Raw genomic sequence first — 14,236 nt, forward strand, 5'->3', positions numbered from 1 at the left:
ACCAGCACAAGCGGGCTAAGGAGGCTTTCTGCCCCCCTCGCTCCGTGTGGCACACCACTCCTGGAAGCGGCTGGCACATCCCTGAAGCTCCTGGGGTGGTGGTGGGGGACTCCATGCGCTGCCCCACTCCAAGTGCCAACTCTTCCAACTGTGGCAATGGGAGCTGCGGGGGTGGAGTCTGCAGGCAGCGGTGCTCAGAGACACCCCCGGCCCTTCTGCTTAGGGGCTGCTGCCAGAGGCGGTTGTGGGTTGCTTTCGGGAGATGCCCGAGGTAAATGCTGCACCCCTCACCCTCTCCTGCATCCCCAACCCAGCCCCCACACCTGCACCCAAACTGTCTCCAAGAGCCTGCCCCCCGCACCCACTCCTGCACCCCCAACCCCATGACTGAGCCCAAACCCTGAACTCAACCCCTCTCCCTCCCACACCCAAACTCCCTCCCAGAGCCTTAGGCCGGTGTGTGTGTGTGTGTGTGTGTGTGTGTGTGTGTGTGTGTGTGTGTGTCGGGGGCCGGACTTGGTCCCATTCTGGGCACCACCAAAAATTATGCAAACCTGCCACCCCTGTCCAGCCCAACCTTCTGCTGATGCATCTCAGCCCACACCCGTGCAGGGTTTGAAGCTTGCATCACTTAAATTGCAGGACACTGAGGGATTTCAGCTCCCCTTTGTCCAGAGGAAAACTTCATCCCACTCCCAACCAGGCTCTTGTCCATGGGATGACTGTAGGGGAGCTGGGTCCCTCAGTGCCTTTTCTCTCTCTATGACAGGCCAGGGTGCAATAACTGGGGCATCTGAGCACCCAGGATCTTCTGTGGGGCTGCCATTCCTCTTCCCCTTCTATGCTCTCATCTGTCATTGACTCCAGCCTTTTTTCTATCCATCGTCAGCACCATCCCAAGCAAGCTGCACTCACCTCAAAAAGACAGTGTCCCTGGTGGGTGTAAATCACTGACCTCTCTCCTCTCTAAGCACTGACTGCCCCTCTGTTTCCTTGCCTCTCAGTCCATGCAGATGGGACCTTTCCTTCCAGTGCTGAAGGATTCACCCTTCTCATCTACCATTGTCCCATGCAGCACAGCAGGTGGGAATCTTAAATGTACCAAGGTGACTTAGGAGCAGAAACCCCCACAGACTTTCCATGCAATTTTCACTTGTCCCTCACTGAGCTGGATTGAAATTCGTGCAGGGAGACTGCTGGGCCACATCCCCTCTGGGCATGAGCAAAGCAGCAGAGTGAAAAAAAGCAACTGAAGATGCTGGGGATTGAACCCAGGGCCTCATACATGCAAAGCATGTGCTCTACCACTGAGCTACACTCCCAGATGGGTTGTGTGCTATGGGTTACACTCAGAGCCCTCCTGTTTCCAGAGACTCCAGTGGCCTATAAGCAGAATACATTCCCTGCTCTGAGGGCCAAACCTGCTGTCCTGGAGGTTGGTGATTCTTTGGGGTCACTTTGCAGCAGGGCCAGATTAGATGTGTGGGGCAGAAAGAGTGCGTGCCCTGGACTCAGGGTGCAGAGATAGAAGAATCAGGCCTCTCCCCTGCATTGGGTGGGGGGTGCTGCAATCCCCTGCTGGAAGGTCATGGTGGTGGGGGTGCTGTGAGCAGCTCAACACCTGACCCTGGTGGCAGCAGTGGTGTGGGGAGCTCCAGGTATTTTTAGGATCTGCTATTTCCACCTGCCTGTAAAGTCCAGCTTTCCCCAGTACATTCAATGTGGTGCAGTTGGGTCACTGTTTCCACGGCTGAACAGCAAAGAATCCCTCCCCGTTTCCCTTCTATCTGCAGCAGGATTAGCCTGTGTCAGTGGTTAATGAGGTGGATCTTGTTGTAGATTGTTATTCATTGCCCATTTTGACAATTCACACAGTCCCTTTCCCATGCAGATTCCCAGCACCTCAGTGATCCTGGTAGCAGGGGTTGGGTCCTGAGATTTTCACCATTCTTTCTCCCCTCCACCTGGAGTGAACTCAGCTTTTTCCCATCCCAGACAATCCATGAAATAACAACAGCAGCATAAAGAAAGAGGGGAGGGAACATCTCACTGCCAGGGCTGGATGTGCCCAGGGCCCACTGCTTGTCCACTGTTTCCATTACAGAAGAGAAAGGTTCCATGGAATTTGACACCCTGATTTGCACAAGGGACAGAGAAAGATCTTGCTGTTCCTGCGTCTGCGCAAAGCAAATTGTGCTTCTGTATGAAAGAGAGGTGGGAAATGGCTCCATGGTGTGACAATATCCTCAGAGCAAAGGACTCAGTCTGAGAACTGATTTAACTCCACTCATCTGGGATTTATCAAATTGTCTTCCATGGAGATACTGGAAACTTGTGACATTGATCCAGAATCTGGGGGTTCAGGCTGCTTTAATTCATGGTAAAAACATGATCTTAATTCCAAGAAGGGAGAGAGGAGAAGCCTGAAACTTACTTTAGTCTCAGGCTGGGGTCCCTTGAATGGTGGGAAACATCTTTTGCTGCTACCCAGGGACAGCAGGCTACTGGCAACATACCAGGGCTGGGATGAGAGGGGAATGTTGCATGGACTTTATCGTACAGGGCCCATCCTGCTTCTCAGAGCCCACAGCTGCCATTTGAATGCATCTGAAAGTTACAAGGAACAACGATCTGTGTTAAAGGAAGGTTGACATTTATTAGAGCCCCAATTTATATTGTGTGCACAAAGAGAGGATTGAACGTGTAACAGGTAGTTTGGTAAATCTTGGTTATTTTATTTTTGTAAGAGGGTCCTGTCCACCTCCAGTAGAATTTTCAGTCCCAATGGCAACTTACTTACCAAATGTAATACAAACTAGTCCATTCCTCCCAAGCGGAAGTGGTTCTTTTTCTTCTACACATTGTAGCCCATGGAGGCCAAGGACCTGCAAATGTGTCTTCATGTGCCTTTGTTTAATTGATGAAAACATAAACAAGACACTTAGAGGATCTAAACTGATTTCAGCTGAGGGACATATTTGCTAGGTTTTTATGCATTTGCACAGGAAAAAATTGAGTGTTTCTATTCATTTCAGGCATCCCTATTTAGTGGAACTCCTGAACATAATGGAAAGGGATATGTGATTATTTTGGTGTAAGGGACAGGTTTGTAAGGGAGCATTTAGATTTGAATCAAGGACCACTTGATCTGCAGTCAAATACTCTACTACTGAGGGTATGTCTACAGTATGGGATTAATCCGAATTTACAGAATTCAAATTTTGGAAACAGATTGTATAAAGTCGAATGTATGCGGCCACACTAAGCACATTAATTCGGCAGTGTGCGTCCATGTACCGGGGCTAGCGTCGATTTCTGGAGCGTTGCACTGTGGGTAGTTATCCCATAGCTATCCCATAGTTCCCGCAGTCTCCCCCGCCCATTGGAATTCTGGGTTGAGATCCCAGTGCCTGATAGGGCAAAAAACATTGTCGCTGGTGGTTCTGGGTACAGCCTCACCCCTCCCTCCATGAAAGCAATGGCAGACAACCGTGTCGCACCTTTTTTCCTGGGTGAACACAGCAGACGCCATACCACGGCAAGCATGGAGCCCGTTCAGTTCAAGACAGCAGTCATGAACATTGTAAACACCTCGCACATTATCATGCAGTTTATGCTGAACCAGGACCAGAAAAACGAGGCAAGGAGGAGGCTGCGATAGCAGCGCGGCGACGAGAGTGATGAGGACATGGACATGGACACAGAATTCTCTCAAACCGCGGGTTCCGGCGCTTTGGAGATCATGTTGTTGATGGGGCAGGGTCTATCCGTGGAACGCTGATTCTGGGCCCGGGAAACAAGCACAGACTGGTGGGACCACATAGTGTTGCAGGTGTGGGACAATTCCCAGTGGCTGCGAAACTTTTGCATGCGTAAGGGCACTTTCATGGAACTTTGTGGCTTGCTTTCCCCTGCCCTGAAATGCCAGAATACCAGGATGAGAGCAGCCCTCACAGTTGAGAAGCGAGTGGCGATAGCCCTGTGGAAGCTTGCAACGCCAGACAGCTACCGGTCAGTCGGGAATCAATTTGGAGTGAGCAAATCTACTGTGGGGGCTGCTGTCATGCAAGTAGCCAAAGCAATCATTGAGCTGCTGCTACCAAAGGTAGTGACTCTGGGAAATGTGCAGGCCATAGTGGATAGCTTTGCTGCAATGGGATTCCCTAACTGTGGTGGGGCGATAGATGGAACCCATATCCCTATCTTGGCACCGGAGCACCAGGGTACCCAATACATAAACCGCAAGGGTTACTTTTCAATGGTGCTGCAAGCACTGGTGGATCACAAGGGACGTTTCACCAACATCAATGTGGGCTGGCCGGGAAGGGTTCATGACGCTCGCGTCTTCAGGAACACTACTCTGTTAAAACGGCTACAGCAAGGGACTTACTTCCTGGACCAGAAAATAACCGTTGGGGATGTTGAAATGCCTATAGTTATCCTTGGGGACCCAGCCTACCCCTTAATGCCATGGCTCATGAAGCCATACACAGTCAGCCTGGACAGAAGTCAGGAGCTGTTCAACTACAGGCTGAGCAAGTGCAGAATGGTGGTGGAATGTGCATTTGGCCATTTAAAAGGTCGCTGGCGCACTTTACTGACTCGCTCAGACCTCAGCCAAACCAATATCCCCATTGTTATTGCTGCTTGCTGTGTGCTCCACAATCTCTGTGAGAGTAAGGGGGAGATGTTTATGGCGGGGTGGGAGGCTGAGGCAAATCGCCTGGCTGCTGATTACGCGCAGCCAGACACCAGGGCGATTAGAAGATCACACCAGGAAGCGCGGCGCATCAGAGAAACTTTGAAAACCAGTTTCATGACTGGCCAGGCTACCATGTGAAAGTTCTGTTTGTTTCTCCTTGATGAAAACCCGCCCCCTTTATTGACTCATTCTCTGTAGGCAACCCACCCTCCCCCTAAAGGAAATAAAGTCACTATAGTTTAAAAATCATGTATTCTTTATTAATTGATTATAAAAAGAGGGAGAGAACTGACAAGGTAGCCCGGGTGGGGTTTGGGAGGAGGATCGGAGGGAAGGAAAAGGCCACTAAAAAATGGCTAAAATAATGACAGCCTTTTGCTTGGGCTGTCCACTGGGGTGGAATGGGAGGGTGCACGGAGCCTCCCCCGCGTTCTTACACATCTGGGTGAGGAGGCTATGGAACATGGGGAGGGGGGTTATACAGGGGCTGTAGCACCAGTCTGTGATCCTGCTGCCGTTCCTGAAGCTCCACCAGATGCCGGAGTATGTCTCTTTGCTCATGCAGCAGTCCCAGCATTGCATCCTGCCTCCTCTGATCTTCCTGCCACCACCTCTCATCTCGAGCATCTCTCCTCTCCTCACGTTGGTCCCTTCTGTCCTCACGTTGGTCCCTCATGTCCTCACGTTGGTCCCTCCTGTCCTCACGTTCACTGGCATCTTTCCTATACTTTGAAACTGTGTCCTTCCACTCATTCAGATGAGATCTTTCATTGCGGGTGGATTCCATGATTTCCGCGAACATCTCATCTCGTGTCCTCTTTTTCCGACGCCTTATCTGAGATAGCCTTCGGGACGGAGGAGGGAGGCTTGAAAAATTTGCAGCTGCTGGAGGGAGGGAAAAAAGGAGAAATTTTTTTAAAAAGCTACATTTTACAGAACAATGCTTATACTCTTTCACGGTGACCAACACTATTCACATTACATAGCACATGTGATTTCTGTGCAAGGTCGCATTTTGCCTCTTAATATTGAGTGCCTGTGGCTTTGCTGCTAGAGATCACAGACGCAGGTCCGGGCAACAGAATTCGGCTTGCATGCGGCCATGGTAAGCCATTGTCTTTCGTCTACTGCGTCCTCCATTCCCACATACCAAGCAAAGCCTGTTGAGTGCTGCGGTTTTCCTGTTAACCTTCAGCAGCAGAAAACAAACTAACCCCCCCCCCATCCAATTCTCTGGGATGATCGCTTTATCCCTCCCCCCCCCCCGCGTGGCTGGCATCAGGGAAGATCCCTGCTAGCCACACGTAAAAAGCTTAGTGCCAATCCCCCCCCCTGCGCTTGGCTTACTACATGGAAGGATTTCTTTTCAGCCACAGGCAAACAGCCCAGTAGGAAGGGCCACCTCTGTCCCCTTAATTAAATTCCCATATTTCAACCAGGTTACCATGAGCGATATCACTCTCCTGAGGATTACACAGCGAGATAAAGAATGGATGTTGCTTGAATGCCAGCAAACACCGGGACCATACGCTGCCAGGCTTTGTCATGCAATGATACCAGATTACTTGCTACTAGCATGGCGTGGTCAAGTGTCCTACCATGGAGGACGGAATAAGGCTGCACTGCCCAGAAACCTTGTGGAAAGGCTTTTGGAGTACCTCCAGGAGAGCTTCATGGAGATGTCCCTGGAGGATTTCCGCTCCATCCCCAGACATGTTAACAGACTTTTCCAGTAGCTGTATCGGCCGCGAATGCATCCCAAGTCCTCAGGGCAAATTAATCATTAAAAAATGCTTGCTTTTTAACCATGCTTTATATTTTAAAAGGTAAACTCACCTGAGGTCCCTTCCATGGGGTCATGGTCTTGGGGACTGGCTTGGGAAGGTACTTCAGTCAGGCTGAGAAAAAGATCCTGGCTGTTGGGGAGAATGGAGTGCTGTGTGCTCTCCGCAAGCTCGTCCTCCTCCTCTTCCCCGTCCGCAGAATCCTCAGGTGTGGCTGATGAGATTACCCCCGCCTCAGAATCCATGGTCAGAGGTGGGGTAGTGGTGGTGGCCCCCCCAGAATTGCATGCAGCTCAGCGTAGAAGCGGCATTTCTGCGGCTCTGACCTGGAGTGAGCGTTTGCCTCCTTTGTTTTCTGATAGGCTTGTCTGAGCTCCTTGACTTTCACGCGGCTCTGATCTGAGTCCCTATTGTGGCCTCTCTCCATCATGCCCTTGGAGATTTTTTCAAAAGTTTTGGCATTTCGTCTTTTTGAACGAAGTTCTGCTAGCACTGAATCCTCTCCCCATATAGCGATCAGATCCAGTACCTCCCATACGGTCCATGCTGGTGCTCTTTTTCGATTATCGGCCTGCATGGTTACCTATGCTGATGAGCTCTCTGTGGTCACCTGTGCTCTCCTGTGCTGGGCAAACAGGAAATGAAATTCAAATGTTCGCAGGGCTTTTCCTGTCTACCTGGCCAGTGCATCCAAGTTCAGATTGCTGTCCAGAGCGGTCACAATGGTGCACTGTGGGATAGCTCCCGGAGGCCAATACCATCAAATTGCGGCCACACTAACCCTAATTCGAAATGACAATATTGATTTCGGCGCTTCTCCGCTCGTTGGGGAGGAGTACAGAAATCGATTTTAAGAGCCCTTTATTTGGAAATAAATGGCTTTGTTGTGTGGACGGGTGCAGGGTTAATTCGATTTAATGCTGCTAAATTCGAATTAAATTCATAGTGTAGACCAGGCCTGAGTGAAGCATTTCCCACACTCATGGTATTCATAGGTCCTCTCCTTGTGTGGATTCTCTGATGCCTAATAAGGTTCGAGCTGTGATTGAATCTTTTCCCACACTCACTGCATTCATAGGGCCTCTCACCTGTGTGGATTCTCTGATGGTGAAAGAGAGCTGATTTTTGAGTGAACCTTTTCCCACACTCACTGCATTCATAGGGCCTCGCCCCTGTGTGGATTCTCTGATGTTCAGAAAGGGCTGAGCTCTTAGTGAAGCATTTCCCACACTCACGGCATTTATAGGGCCGCTGTCCTGTGTGGATTCTCTGATGCTTTATAAGGAGTGAATAGTCACATAAATTTTCCCCATCCTCAGTGCATGTATTTTTTCTCTTTCCCCTGAGGATTTCTTGCTGTGTTGTGGTTTCCTTCCGGTCCTTCTGAGTTCCCCGACAGGAAATACATTTACCCATTTTCTCCCCTGGATGGTTTCCCTGCTCTCTTTCTGGTCTGTGCTGAATCTCACAGGAGTTTCCCTGCTCATGACCCCTGGACACATACCTTTTTAATCTATGCAATGATCCTCTGTGTTTGTCCACTTGCTCAATGTTTTCCTTCTGAGAATTCTGCTCCTCTTTGTCACATACCATTGCATCACCTGCTGTGATAGAGACAGAAACCTCAAACAGGGATGGAAAGGGGAAGGCCAAACCAAAACAAGTGCTGGAGAGAGGTCAAATAAAAATCAGGAACTGAACTCCCCCAAACTCTTCCCCCAAATGTAGTAGGAGGATTTTATGTTGGTATTTTATATAATTTAGAATGAAGGATAATGAATAAGAATGTAGCATGTATTAAATGTATTGGTGTGCGATCTGATCACATCCTGCCACCCACCCTTTTTGAATAACAGAAAGGAATGGCCTAATGGGCCAATGGGTAGAGATACATCAGCCAGAATCTGTGTCTGGACTGATTTCAAGGCAGTAACAGACCTTTTTAGGGTCACCAATGTGTTGTAGGTCAGGGGTCGGCAACCTTTCAGAAGTGGTGTGTCGAGACTTCATTTATTCACTCTAATTTAAGGTTTCATGTGCCAGTAATACATTTTAATGTTTTTAGAAGGTCTCCTTCTATAAGTCTATAATATATAACGAAACTATTGTTGTATGTAAAGTAAATAAGGTTTTAAAATGTTTAAGAAACTTCATTTCAAATTAAATTAAAATGCAGCGCTCCCCAGATCAGTGGCCAGGACCTGGGCAGTGTGAGTGCCACTGAAAGTCATCTCCCGGTCCGCCTTCGGCACGTGTGTCATAGGTTGCCTACCCCTGTTGTAGGTTTAGCATTTTAAAATAAGTAAAAGAATGCCATGATTGTTTTCTTTTGCATTGCAATTTGATGTTCCTGTTCAAAATGTTCTGTGTAAATTAATTCTGTTTTGTGTTTGAATGAGGAATGTATGTGTTAAGAGATAAGTGTGAAGGCCATCACTGAACCAGATGTACAAGGGAGGAACTGGAGACAGACACAAGGGCGCCAGGAGGCTGCAACATGCCCGTATTGAAATGTCAGAGGTGGGTAGACTGACGACTCTAAAGATGAGACAGGCACCTATCAGTGGGGACAAGATAGCTCTGATCAAAACCAAGATGGGATAACTCCCTGAGGAACTTGATGAAATAACAAGATAAAGGATGAGAAGGACAATTTAAGAAACACTTAAACAACAATTGATTAAAGCATGACGGTGCAAAACTGATTGGTCCCAATGAAGGAAAATCACTATATAAACAGGGTGCTTTGCCATGAAACTTTGGGTTCATCCTGCCAAGACTTCCCCGGAGCATCGTGTCGCGACCGATGGAACCCGGCTCCTCCTACCAGTGATCAACCTAGCTGGCCACTAGGTTGATCCGGACTCTGTACTGGTAACTATAACATTGACTGGCGGGACAGTGTGTGTGTGTGGTGTGTGATTGAATGCATATGCTAACTGTATCTTCAATCAACGCGGCGTATTGCCTTTCCCCCTGAAAAAGATGCCGTGTGCTTCTTATAAGCATAACAAGGTAACACCCACAAGGTAGCTGGCTAGCACATCTTGGGGACTGTTCAAACTAAGCGGTTCATCAAGAAACACTTGGTTGACAATGGACCATGGGAGAACCCCATCTACACTGAGTGGACTGTCATGTAAATGTGTTGTCTGGAATCTAGGTAATGACTTCCTGCAATGACTGAGGGAAATTGGGCATGAACATGTGACTTGCCCATGAGACTCCAAACTCCAGCTTGTTGCTGTAATTTTCCACAGTAAGAACAATGGGATGCCCTCCACATGCCAAAAGCTATAAAAGGCCCTGGAAACACCTCCATTTTGTCTTCAATCCTGCTTCTTACCTCTGGAGGAACTTTGCTACAGACTGAAGCTCTGAACAAAGGACTGAATGACCCATCCAAGCTGTAGATGTACTCCAGAGACTTGACTTAAACCAGCAGTTTATTCCATCACTGCTACAAGCCTGAACCAAGAACTTTGCCATTACCGTATGTAATTGATTCCCTTAGCCGATTTTAACTCTCACCTTTCTTTCTTTTTATGAATAAAACTTTAGATTTTAGATACTAAAGGATTGGCACCAGCGTGATTTTTGGGTAAGATCTAAGTTGTATATTGACCCGGGAGTGGCTGGCCCTTTGGGATCAGAAGAAACTATTATTTAACGACACTGGTTGTAAAGAACTACTCATCTCTGAATCCAGTGTTTTTGCTGGTGTTATAAGAACTGGAATGCCTGAGAAAACTGCCTTTATGTTTTCTTGTTAGCCAGTGTGGTGAAACAGGAGTTTACTTTTGTGGGTGGTTTGGTCCATCTTATAAAAGAATACCCACCAGTTTTGGGTTGTGTTTGCCCTATTTCTCAGCAGTTTGTCCTGAATTTGGCATCCTCAGTTGTGACCCACTAAGGCATGGTGACAGGGTGCCAAGGGAGGGGGCTGGGTCATGGATTTACAGGGAGTTAGGTGACCCAACCTTCATATAGTCTCCCTTGGGACCGCCCTCTTTAGGGTATGTCTACAGTGCATCAGGAAGTCAGCTGCCTTCCAGGCTGAGTCTCACACTAGTGCATTAAAAATGGCTGTGGAGACATTGCTTTGATGTTAGGGCTCTTCTTGGAGCTCAGACTGTCCAGCCCACCCACCCCCCTCAACTCCTGGCTTTAGAACCCAAGCTACAACCCAACTAACAGTGCCTACACCTTTATTTGTAGTGAGTCAGCATGGACTCTGGCTGGGAGGCAGCTTCCAGATGCAGTGCAGACATACCCTTAATGTGCGACACGCTAGGTTTAGCTTTTTCCAAGGTTGAACCCCGGTTCCCCTTAGAACCATAGAGTTAAAAGGGACCACAAAGGTCATCTAGTCTAACCCCCTGCCAAGGTGCAGGATTTGCTGCGACTAAACCACCCAAGACAGATGGCTCCAGCCTCCTTTTGAAAACCTCCAGTGAATAACCTTCCACCACCTCCCTAGGCATCTGTTCCATTGTTCTACTGTTGTTCCAGTTAGGAAGTTTTTCCTGAGATTTAATCTAAATCTGCTGTGCTGTACTTTGAACCCACTGCTTCTTGTCCTGCCCTCTGTGACAAGAGAGAAGAACTGTTCTCCATCCTTTGTATAGCAGCCTGTAACGAGGAAGACCAGCAGGGACCACAACCTGCCCATTGGGCTACAGAGCCAGGAAAGCCACCTCCACCCCTCCGGAAGATGAGGGGCAGGACAGGAAGCAGAAGTACAAAAGGAGGGACTTGCAGCTCAGTTGGGCTGGAGCTGGCTGAGGGAGACAGATGCTTATCACCCGCTGCCGGAGCGGGACACTGAGGAGCTGCTGGGGCTGCTGCCAGAGGACTGGCCAGAGCTCCCAGGGTCGCCAGCCAGTCGAGGGGCCAATGAGCTGATGGGGCTGCCACAGACCACCGACGGAGGTCAGAGGTACCTGGGGATTGTAGGAAGTAGCTCAGGGAAACTAGACCATCATCTGGTTGAGGGTTCACCTGACACTAAGTCAGTGTGCTGTGGGCGGATCCCCACTGATCCAGTGGCGGACTACACTGCCACTGTTAGGGCACTGGGCTGGGACCTGGTGGAGTCAGATGGGCCTGAGTCCCCCTATCTCCTGCCACCCCGCCCGTGGGGCGGTAGCCTGCTCAGCTTCGGCCAGGAGGCCTGTGTTGGTCTACCGTCCGCCGAGCTAGGACGCTAGGCTGTTTGGTGCCCACACCTGCCTGAACCCTAGACTGTTGGTGCTCACCCTGGGCAAAGCTCCTAATTGTTTGCTGTCCAACCCTGACTGAGGGCCTGGGATTGGAGACTTTGCAAATCTGCCCTGATTTCAGGCCAGAGCACAGACTGTCAGTGCCCAGTCCTGCCTGAGGGACGGGCATCATAGACTCACTATTGCTCAGCCTGGATCAAGTGCCCTGAGCTTTGAAGACTCCTAATTCCCCCTTAATTGACTGCAGTGCTAAGAGCCCAACAGCGAGGAGGTGTGGCCTCCCTCAGAGACAGACCAGGAGGGATGGCCACACATGCTTACACAGCCTTTCGAGTATTTGAAGATCGCTGTCATATCCCCCCATTAACTCTTTTTTCCAAATTAAACACACCCAGTTCCATCAGCCTTTGCTCACTGGTTTGCGTTCCATCCCTTTGATCATCTTTGTCACTTGCCTCTGGATTCTTTCCAGTTTTTCTACATCCTATCTAGTCACTGGTGACCAAAACTGGACCCAGGACTCCCCCTGGGGCCTAACCAGTGCTGAGTAGAGCAGTACTATCACCATCTGTGATTTGCATGCTATACTTCTGTTAATGCATTTGCTTCTTTTTGCATCATCACCACACTGTTGATCTCATGTTGAGGTTGTGATCCTCCACAACTTCCAGATCCTTCTCAGCGGTGCTCCTGCCATGCCAGTTATCCCCCATTCTGTATTTGTACATTGGGTTTTTCTTCCTGAAGTGTAGCATATTACACTTGTCTTTGCTGAATTTCATTGTTGTCTATAGCCCAGTTCACCAATTAATCACGATCCCTTTGAAGTTTTGCTCTATCCTCCAAAGTGTTGGCAACCCCCCCTAGCTTTGTGTCATCTGCAAATTCGATTAGTATGCTCTCTATTCTTACATCCAGGTTGTGAATGAAGATGTTAAATAACATCAGATCCAAAACAGATCCCCGTGAAACCCCATTTGAGAAATCCCTCCAATCTGACATCATTCCATTAATAGTTACTCTTTCCTTGCGGGTTGTTACCAAATATATATCCACTTAATGGGAGTTCCTGCATTTCTCCAGCTTACTCATGGGACTGTGTCAAAAGTCTTTTTGAAGTCCAGGTCTATTTTATCCACCAAACCAGTTACCCTATCAAAGAAGGATATCAAGCTGGTTTGTCATGCTATGTTCTTAGTAAATCCATGCTGGCTGCTACCGATTACCCCTTCATCCTCCAGGTATTTGCAAATTGAATGGTTTATACTTTGCTCTAGTAGCTTCCCTGGTATTGAGGTCAGGCTGACTAGTCTATAGTTCCCCAGCTCCTCCTTTTTCCCCTTTGTAAAGATGGGCACTATGTTAACCCTTCTCCAATCTTCTGGGACCTCTCCTGTCATCTGAGTTTGAAATATTGCCAGAGGCTCTGACATTCCATGAGCTAATTCTGGAGTGAACAGCAAGAAAGGAGGTGGGGGGCTGGTTTGGGGGATTAAGAGCTCTGTTATCAACATTTGAGCTGTTCAGCTTGAGTTGATGGCTAGCCATCCATGAGGAGTCATCAGAGGGAGTGTAGGGAGCCAGGGTGGCTGCCCTCCGAACCTGAGGGTAAAGGGCCTTTCTCTCAGCCTGAGTGGGTGGGGCCAGCCCAAGCTCGCTCCACCCCCCGGAAGGGGAGGGGTGGAACAGGAAGTATAAAGGGCGGGGCCCTTAGCTCAGTTAGGGCAACACCAGGGAGGGAGGCAGACGCAGACCGCGGGCTGCTCGCTTCAGACCCTGCTGCCATGCCAGGGGAGGCCCTGGACCAGTGGAAACCTCACCTGGAGGACGGACTGGGGCTGCCAGGACTGCCCACTGCCGAGTATCCAGAGGAACTGGAGGAGCCGGAGGGGGAGCTGGAGCTGCCAGCAGCCAAGTACCGGGAGGAGCTGGAGGAGCCTGAGCCTGAGGGGGAGCTGGAGCTGCCAACAGCGGACTACCCCGACGCGCTGACGGGACCAGAGGGATTCGGACGAGCAATCGGGTAGGAAGTAGCCCTACTGACCTTTGCCAGCGCTCCCCTGCCTGAGGGGCGCGCTACTGACCTTTGCCGGCGCTCCCCTGCCTGAGGGGCGCGCTATTGACCTTTGCCGGCGCTCCCCTGCCTGAGGGGCGCGCTATTGACCTTTGCCGGCGCTCCCCTGCCTGAGGGGCGCGCTACAGACTCTGGCTGGCGGCCTTCCCGCTGCTAATTCCCCGCTGGCGGAGGCGTGACCCAGGCCGGCCAGTGACCTCGTAGCTCCCCACCGCCCCCTAGCGGGTAGGTGGACCGACACCGATCACAAGTGGTGGAGAATGCAGGTAGCGCCCCCTATCCCTGCCGGAAGGGATTAGAGCAAGGAGGCAGCGGCAGCCCCTAAACGGAATATGGAGATGGAAAGGCTTATCAAGGTGCTGGCTGAGACGCAGCAGCAGCAGCAGCAACTCATACAGCAGCTGGGTACCCACCAGCAGCAGTTGCTTCAAACCTTGGGGGCCCAGCACCGCGA

The 14,236-nt window shown here is 49.9% G+C and overlaps 1 non-coding gene and 1 pseudogene across 1 annotated transcript; both read right to left on the reverse strand.

Moving 5' to 3' along the window:
• LOC135889359 (zinc finger protein 850-like) overlaps positions 1 to 14,236 on the reverse strand; it is a 452,984-nt pseudogene that overhangs the window by 80,367 nt on the left and 358,381 nt on the right.
• On the reverse strand, positions 1,251 to 1,322 carry TRNAA-UGC (transfer RNA alanine (anticodon UGC)). The gene has a single exon. It is a non-coding gene; the product is annotated as a tRNA-Ala (tRNA).

The sequence above is a fragment of the Emys orbicularis genome, chromosome 15, assembly GCF_028017835.1.
Source record: "Emys orbicularis isolate rEmyOrb1 chromosome 15, rEmyOrb1.hap1, whole genome shotgun sequence".
Classification (NCBI taxonomy): domain Eukaryota; kingdom Metazoa; phylum Chordata; order Testudines; family Emydidae; genus Emys; species Emys orbicularis.